The sequence below is a fragment of the Coturnix japonica genome, chromosome 2 (genome assembly GCF_001577835.2).
Source record: "Coturnix japonica isolate 7356 chromosome 2, Coturnix japonica 2.1, whole genome shotgun sequence".
Taxonomy (NCBI): Eukaryota; Metazoa; Chordata; class Aves; order Galliformes; family Phasianidae; genus Coturnix; species Coturnix japonica.
In genome coordinates this window covers 56,369,017-56,378,554 of record NC_029517.1, presented here as the reverse complement: position 1 = coordinate 56,378,554, position 9,538 = coordinate 56,369,017, and positions in this window count along the sequence as shown.

Sequence of the window (9,538 nt, the reverse complement as noted above, 5' to 3'; positions counted from 1 at the left end):
TTGGTTTTAAGCCAGATTTCTAATTTTAGTGAGATTTTCATGCAATGCATGTATACTATGTTTAGCGTGAGCAAATACAGAAAAGTGTCATGTGTATAATAAAATATTCAAATAAAAGATTAAAAACATTAAAACCTACCGAAATGAGGTTTTGAATATGTGTGTGTTTTAACTTGCTCTAGTAAAATGATACAACAACCACATGCATTTTTGGTTAGAGAAATAAGCTATTTTTTCAAAGGAAGTACAATTCAGGTATTTAAGAAAGTTTATGTTAAAAACAAAACAATTACACAGAGAAACACATAAAAAAAAGCTAACAAGCAATGTTATAGAGTTTTTAATATTAGGATGAGGAAAAAATGACACTATTTTAAGAGAATCTTATAATAGAAACATAACTCTGTATTGTGAAATCAAAATTTTACAAGAGCCTGTATAACTGAGGACAAGAAAATGGTAGATATTCAGTGTTGTATGTCATGCTGCTAAATGAAGGCACTGGTAATCATTTAGTAGAAGTACCAATAATATGTGAAATATGTTTGAGCACATAGTCAACTGCATTTATCATGACATGTAATTAAAAATCTTAAATTGAAAGGAAGTCTCTGGTGTACACTGAAGATAGCCAAAATATTTCCCGATAAAAAACAGTTCATAACATTGTCTCTGTCTACGTCATGGGTTTTTTGGTTATAACAGGGTTAAATGTTTTACCTTCTTGTGTTTGTTGTTGTTGTTTTGTGGGGAAAGGGATAGGACAACTTCATTACAACAGTGCTCTTCTTAGAATACTTTTGCTTTATTACTGAGTATAGAGGGAAAGAATACTGTAGAAATTATTGTAGATAACAGAATAGAATGTAGATTGCTACAAATTCAAAATGGTTGTCCAATTCTCCAAACTCTTACTTGTGAAAGTAATCAAATCAATGCAAAATAACATAAGTTAAGGCCTATAGTATTGCATGCAATGACCTACATATTGAACATTCCTATACTGTAAGCAGAAAGAGGAATCCCCAGATTAGTTCAGAGCATAATTCTCTAAAGCACAATTTAATGTAATGTTACAAAAAAAAAAAAAAAAAAGCTCAAAAGCCATAAACCCATCACCAAAACAAATATATAATTTATATATATAAACATATATATTGAGGATAAATATGCAAGTAACAGTTTAGCTGATTAACAGACTTTTGCTACTCATTTTTCCACTTTGAAATTTCTCTGATTTATTCAACAATAAACAGATGACCTTTTCACAGAAAAGACCTTTTTATTTTTAGCTTTCTATGACAAGGCACTAATGTTATCAAACAATTTTCATCTTAGCAGTAAATACAGTAGTGTAATTATTACATTCTTTACAGAGAAGAAACTGCACAAGGTCATATTTTGAAAGTAGAAAAGCACACAATGAAGAAATGAGTTTGTGATAAAACTTGGAGAAGAACCGAAATGTTTAAATTCAACATTGATTTCAATAAAAGCCAGACTCTGAGACATTTTCAAAGAATTTAAGAACTATTTATTAGCATTATTACTGACAGATCCTTGGAAATTTCTCCATTAATGATTTCCACACTAAGAGTTATCAGTGTCAAAGTCATGAATGTATACAAGCCGTCTGTAAATCAAATACTTGAATCTGACAGTATTCATGTTGACATTTACCAGTGTCTATGCTTTTTCTTATTCCCTAACTTTGTATTTCCTGTTGGCAAGTGCGTGCACATTTTAGAATGTAAGTTCATTTGATCTTCTGTTCTCTTTCTTCAGTGAATCTCTAAGCATTAAGTTCCCTATTCTAAAACATGTGGTTAGTCATTCAAAAAATAAAAAATAAAAAAAAAAATCAGTAGAACTTGCCTTTTTATTTAATGGATTTGCTAACAAAATTTCAGATTAGCCTTACAGTTTCACCTGTAAATCTTCTCCTAAGTATTCTTTCTTTCTTCTGTGTATTAACCCAAGAAGTGGTCACCACTATTGTAGATAAGTCTCAGCAGGGATGCAAAAGATTTTTGAAATTGACAAAGATCAAACAAACAAAGCAAAATAGACATTTGTGCAGTGGTGTTCCTCTGTATATAGTTTCCTGGTCTCCGAGAAAACAGCTAGTCTACCAGCTGTTTGAGAATAATGACATACTGTCATCTTTTACTCACATTTCTCCCTGCCAAAAAAAAAAAAAAAAAAAAAAAAAAAAAAACTTAAAAAGACCTTACTTAAAAAAAAAATACAATATGACAAGGACCTAAAACTAATAAGCTACCAAGGGAAACAACTCCACCACCACCAATACATAAGAAGCATCAAGCCTGCAGTATCAATAGCACTTAAATCTAATATGGTAATTATCCATCATCCCTATTCATCTTTTCAATTTATTTTATGTGTTGGAAACTATCAGTGGAATGAAAGTTATCAAATAAAGCACAAAGTCTATTTACAATGTCTTTCTCCACTTAAAGTAGTGCTCAGCATGAATTGTTTAAAAGCTTTTTTAAAAGGACTATCTCTTGGTGCTCTTTTCTCTCTTTCACTGGAAATTTCTCTTTCTTAAGGACTCATTCACTTTTTTCTTCAGAAGTGATCATGCTTTGTGAGAAATGCTTGGACGTAAGGTCCTTTGTTTAGCTCAAGCAATGTGAAGAGCACTGTAATATATTAAGAGCATCTTCAGGTCACCCTGACTCTGCAATAATGCAAACAATCTAAAATTATAGACACTTCTACTATTGTCAAGGTACTTAGATTCTCCCTGATCCGTGACAGGGAAGTCACCTCCGTGCCCCCCCCCCCCGGGGCCGCAGAAAGGGGGAAAAGGGGAAATGGGATTAAAACAGCCGGCAATCCTAAGGCGCGTAAAACTTATTTTACTAATATGATTATCGGAATACAGTATCAACAAATAAAAAACTGAGGCCTAACAAATCGAACAAACAGAGAGAGAGAGAGTCGCCGAGAAAACCGGAGGCCTCTGTGAACTTCTAGGCGAACGGCTGGAACAGTTCCCACTCTCGAAGATTCGAGAGAAGAAGGAGGGCACTCCAGCCTGGGAACGAGATTATATAGAGTCCTGGTCCCGTGACTTATTGTTACTCCTGTTGTTCTCTGGGTAACGTAGTCTTCTTCTGTGGACTGCACATTCAATAGAAGTATCCATACTTTACATGATGTTATGATGTGGAATACTGATAGCAAAATTACAAAATTACAAAATTACAAAACCATGACAACTATGTACAAAATCTGTGAAAAACTGGCAGACATTTATGCAGACTGGTGATTTTGCCTATAGGTACATTAACATTTCTTGTACAAGCACAAAGCTTCATATATATACTTTCAAACACAATTGTATCTCTGTCTGAAATATTTATTTTTTTTTTTCGCACTGTGTCCTCTCCATTCAGCCACCAACAGATAGAGGATGCAATTGAAGGCACAGATAAATATAAAGATGTATATAAATATAAATAAGTCAATAAAGAAAATCATTTGACAGAAAAATTATAATTACATAAACATTTTCATTTAGCATTTACTCAAAATTTAATTTTGAAAGAAGATGGAAAAAAGCATATTGGGATTCTCTTTAAAGTCTTAATGAAATTTGATCTGTAAAAAATTTATAATGAAAAATATTTGGTGATGGAATAGGAGTCAAATAAAAACTTTGTGTTACGCTATGCCAGTACCCCCCTTGTGACCTTACAAGTGTTTGCAGAATTTAAGTCTTTATTTAAAAAAAAAATAAAAAATCATTCCATCTGCAAACCCTTCCACCACAACACTGTAAAATAATCTGGTTATGCCCCTGCATTGCCTTTGTTTTCTTGGTCTATACGCAGGTACTCTAAACCTAGAGAAAATACAGTTCTCCCTCAGGTCAGCAGGTAGAAAATTAAGTTGGCATCCACAACTAGCCAGAGGGTGATTTGAGGAAACATCAGCTTTCTATCTCTGTCCTTCCCTCTTATGAGCAATCCATAATACCTAAATACTTTTTTTTTTTTTTTTTTAATGATCATGGAACACACTGACACTTTTGGCCAGCCAGTCATATCATACCCACCTATAGTCTTGGTCTGGCACTATCTGACACTATTTGAGCTGATAAATGATGGCCTGCATGGGCAACACTTTTCTATCAGTGATGCTGTCATAACAGCTGTAAAACAGTGGATCTCCTCCGCTAGTGCAGACCTTTACAAGCTCAGCATTAGACTCCTGTCCATTGCTGGTGAAATTACATTGTCAATGGTAATGACTGTATTGAAGAAGAGCTTTCTATAGCTGAGAATTCGCTCAAATAATGTTATTCTACTCTTTGTATCTGCTGTAGTTTTCATGCAAATAAAAAAGTGGCATTAGTTTCAGAACAACTCATGCAATTTTCCTTGCACAGGTATCTCAGCAGATTATTTTTACTTATGATTGTACTTCTGAGGCTTCTCTCTGTTAAGTCCTGAAGTGGAAAAATAGTAGACCATGTTAAAAGAACATCTATTGCTGTGAACCGTAGCTACGCTGTCCTTTTGCTTTATTGTTCATAGTAATGACATTTAGAGATCCACCTCACTGCATATTTGGAAAGAGTGTCATAAATCATAACGTGTTTAGTTAACAGCAGGTTACATAGCACTGTATAAACAACACAGTTTAGACAATTAAATTATAATCTCTCCTGACAGAATTGCTCTTTCTGTAGAAAAATAAAAGTGGAATTATTATATTCTACATTAGTGTATTTCTCAGTATGGTTAAAAATAAAAACTAAATTTAAAACCACTGGGATTGGAAAAAGTGAATGGAATTCAAACCAAGCCACCTGTCAGATCCTTGAAACGAGACCTAGGGAAAGAACAGCATCCAGAGGCAGCTGTAGAGAGGAGATTGAATGTTCATCTCCTACTGTGATGTCCTCTGATTGTGGGGGGAATTCAACACATTGGAATTCAGAGAGATAATGCCTTTCCAATTTTTAATTAACACCCAGAATCGCCAGCACCATTACTGGCATACCATAACCCAAGCTTAACAAAACAATCATTTTATCTGTCTCAACATTAACATTTTGCCTCAACAGCTTCAGATACAGCCCTGTTGGCAGCCCTGACTATATCTTCATTTGCTACAAATGCTCTCTTCCTTCTTCCTGAAATGCAGAGATACTGCACCTCAGTGCCCTCCCACAGAAATGAACTTTCATTTGGTAGCACAAATGAATTTAAGTGATTCTTACTTCCGTGGTTTCAGTTATCAGTAGCCTGCTTCTACTGCTGTTCTTCTGTCTATTTCACGGAGGATAAAAAGTGACTCAAATTTGTAAGTAAATTTATATATTTGTACAGAATTTACCCAACTAGATGTCTTGTTTTCAACTGGGACAAAGGTGATTTTCTTCATAGTGTCTGGCATGATGTTGTATTCCAAGTTAAGAGAAAAACGATGTTGATAATATACTGATGGTTTAACTGTTGCTGATTAGATAATTGGTTCTGATCAACAAAATAGACTTACTGACTAAAGAGAATGAGTCTGAGGTGAAGAGTCCTGATTACATTCAAGATCTTCTACAGGTCCCTGTGGCAGGGTTATGTTCTTTAACTAAAGAAAGGAATCATTTAGACATAGACCTCAGTTTCCCTGCTCTATGCAGACAGTACAGCTGGACAGACCCTAGAGGCACATAATCCAAAAGGACGCACACAGAGTCTCTGAGCACTGAAGAGAAAGGCCTACCATGCTACTCTGGCTGAAACAGTCTGAGAAAGTACAAAGATGTAACAAGGACAAGTTTATTATTTGTCTGGAATTATTGAAAAGTAATTGTAAAATAGACTCTAGAGAAAGTATTAAAAAGAATTAAAGTATTAAAATCTTTTGTTACATAACATTGGGGACAAAATGAAAGCAATTGAGAGATCTGGGAGCTCAGCATGAACAAATAATGAATACTTAAATCTTATCCAATTGCTTTCATGAACTGCACGTAAAGGGGTAGAATATGAGCTGCTAGAACACATTTTCACCGAAAGGTGAGCAAAGGCACTACCAATTAAGGCAGGATTGGCTCAGCTCCAGCAAATCCCACCAAAAAATGGCTCTCCAACACAAATCTTGCAGCCCATGGTTAATAAATGCATAGATTTATATTTCATTTACTACATCTTCATTGTTAAAAACAAATTTGGAAACTCTGCATGGCATTCCAAATGAACACAATGGACTGAACTTGCATAAATATCTAGCCACATATGTACAAATACAGTCTCATTTTATTAATGTCTTTCAGTGCTTATTAGGCTGTTTAAATGAAAGTGTTTAATAAACTAAATTAAAACATTCCCATCCCTGCACTTCTCAGATAACACTGCATATAATCAGAAGACTAACCCATGGAAGAAATTATACCTACTTCTCGAAACGCCTTTGTTAAGAAAAATAAATTTAATCCTTTCCTAATTATCACTTTATTTGGGTCATTTGAATTTAGGGAGTTTGCTCTTCCTTTGTCCTTGTTCTAGTTTCCTTGGAGATAATTTTCTTCATAGTGATTGGTATGATGCTATGTTTTGGATTTGAGATGAGAATAATGTTGATAATACATCGATATTTTAGTTGCTGCTGAGTGGTACTGCATAAAGTAAAACAAATTTCAGCTTCTCACAATACCTGGCCAGCAAGGGGATTGTAGAAGCTGATCTAAACTGGCCAAAGCGCTTTCTCATACATGTGGCATCGTGATGAAAAATAAAATTAAGGGGAGTTGTTCAGGGGGTTGCACAGAGACTGGCTGGGCATCAGTTGGCAATGGTGAGCAATTATATTTTGCATATTTTTTTATTATTTTTTTTACTATATATATATATATATATAACATTATTAGTATCTTCTCCTATTTTCTGACCTTCTTACCTTTCAAACTGTCTTTATCTCAGCCTATGAGTTTTACTTGTTTCTAATCCTCTTTCCCCAACACACTGTGAAGAAGTGAGCAAACAGCTGTGTGGTGCTTGACACCCTGAGTTGTTAAACCGTAAGTGCTGTACATGATGTTTCTTTGCACTAACACTTCCTAGAGAAATACAGTGCCACTTCCCTGAAGGGCAAGTCCAAATATAGAATAACTATAACTATTACTGAATTTGCAACACATTTAGTCCCTGTCTTTGGTGCAAATAGTGGGATTAATGTAGATTTCAAAGTTCTTTCAAAGCTTGTTTCAAGAAAACATAGCAAGCATGCAGATTCATTTTCTGCCTTTTGCATCACTCTCATTACTCATATCCCATTGACATCACAGAGGACTTCACTGGGAGTATGACAGCAGAAGAATTAGCAGTTGCAAGGACTATCCATTTTCCAGGAAATGAAGCAAAACTACATGCAGAAAAGTGTGACTAAACCATACACTACCTCTGGAGGAGAATGTTGCATTGCAGTTGTCAGTCCCAAGCTTTTAAGTCTTTGATGCTAGCAATACATAGTTCAAAATAGAATAGCTTATTCATCTCAAAAACAGTTCCTATTAATAGAGTATGAAAAAGTAAATCATCATGATGAGATAAAATAGTTTGTAACACTTATTTAGAACAAAAAATATTCAATTTGACATGCTATGAGTTACAATGGGTTAAGAGAATTAAGGGTTCTCAGGCCCGCAAAAAGAATATAGCAAAGGCAGATGTTGAAGTCTAGGAATAACAAACTAAAAAATAAACTAATGAGACCTAAATATTACACACAATATTTAAAAACAAACAGATAAAAAGAACAACCATAATAGAATAATCAGCAGCTTTCTTAAGTGAAATATTCTGTTCACAAATCATGACAGCTCCCCCTGAACTAGGCTGATTTACAACACAGATCTAAAAACAAAAACAAGGAAAAAAAAAATAAAAAATGTCTGGAAAACATAACACTCATACACTACAAAATAAACTGCAGGATTAGTAGAAACACAAGAGACTTCTGACAGTCTTTTAAATAGCTCCAAGGAGAGCTTCAGTCCTCTGAAATTGAATTCATAAGAGTGAAAATGAAAACAGCCAAACCTGAAACACAAGCAAATAGTTTTTTTTAAAAAAAAGGCAGCTTCTAAATTCAGTAGAAATTTTTTCCAGTTTCAGTTTATGACAGGAAGATTGTTTTTTAAGTAAAAAGTTAATCAAAACTAACTATGCTTTGGAGACCATTTAAATCAGTAACTGGGATGAAAAATTCATATGTAGCCATACACAAAAACAATTAAATAAGTTAGGAATTAAGTATATTAGTTATACTGAATTCTATTTTTAGATGTTTTGCAAGGGCAGTTCACACTTTCTATGTGTTAAGAAACAAGAATAAAAATGAGAGGTCCTTATTTTAAATAGTAATCTGATAAGTTACTGAGGGAAAAAGAGATAAACTTACTGTAAAGATTCTAAGAGCTTCCCAATAAAAACAAAAAGAAAATCATAATTGACTTTTCAGAAGACTAAAATTTGAGTACAACTTTATGATTTGCCCAAAGTGCGCTTCCACAATAATTAAGATTTCCATCTAAAAGCCATGGTCCTGGATTGACTATCTGAGAGGCAATAAATCTTCAGCTACATGGAAAATAACTACATCTAGCTCGAACAATATTTCAGGGATTTCTATCTTTTTCTGCATAAAAGAGGGCTTCTTAACAGAGCAGGTAAATGCAAATATCATATGCATCAAAAAGGTATTATCTATTTACATGTACACTATCATATAGATGTAAGTTGATTTGTCTTCCAAATCCAGTTCCATTATCAGATACTGCATGCATGTTAGTTCACTCTTCAACTTTATCTGAGGGAACTAATTTGAGAGTTTCTTTTTGGTGGTAGTAGAGTGTTTGTTTTTTTGTTGTTTTTTGTTTTTTGTGGGTTTTTTTTGTTTTGTTTTGGTTTGGTTTGGTTTTTTCCTCCTAAGGTAAAATTTAGGTGAATTATAGAGCATAATTCATTTGTGAGACTCAGCCACCAGCAGAATTCCATTAAAATATGGTTCATAAATCTACATATCTCTAGACATTTGTTCAGTGGATTTTGCACTTCCAAATTCTCAGTAGAAGACTTTCAGCAGGACATATGATTTATACGATGCTGATTAAAAAAAAAAAAAAAAAAAAAAGGAAACAACAGTAGAGCATCTGATTTCATGTTCTATGAACTAATAACCACTTACAAAAAAATATTTCATAGCTACAGAAATGTGGATCTAGAAAAAGAAGATATGCTCAGTTGTTATGGAGGGTGTCTTTGACAGGAAGGGATCAAGGATCAAGTCAGTACCCAGCACTAGATCAAGGCTAGGACTCACTCTGAAGAAAGATGGCTTCAGCAGTGCCTCTGGAAAAGAAACACACACAGAAGCATTTTCCAAGAAAGAGAACAGAACAACAAATTATCTGTCAAATAGCTCCATGGCCAAAGATCACTGAAGCACTGGGTCCTTTCTGGCTGAGAGATAGGACCACAGATCTTTAAGGGCCACAAACACT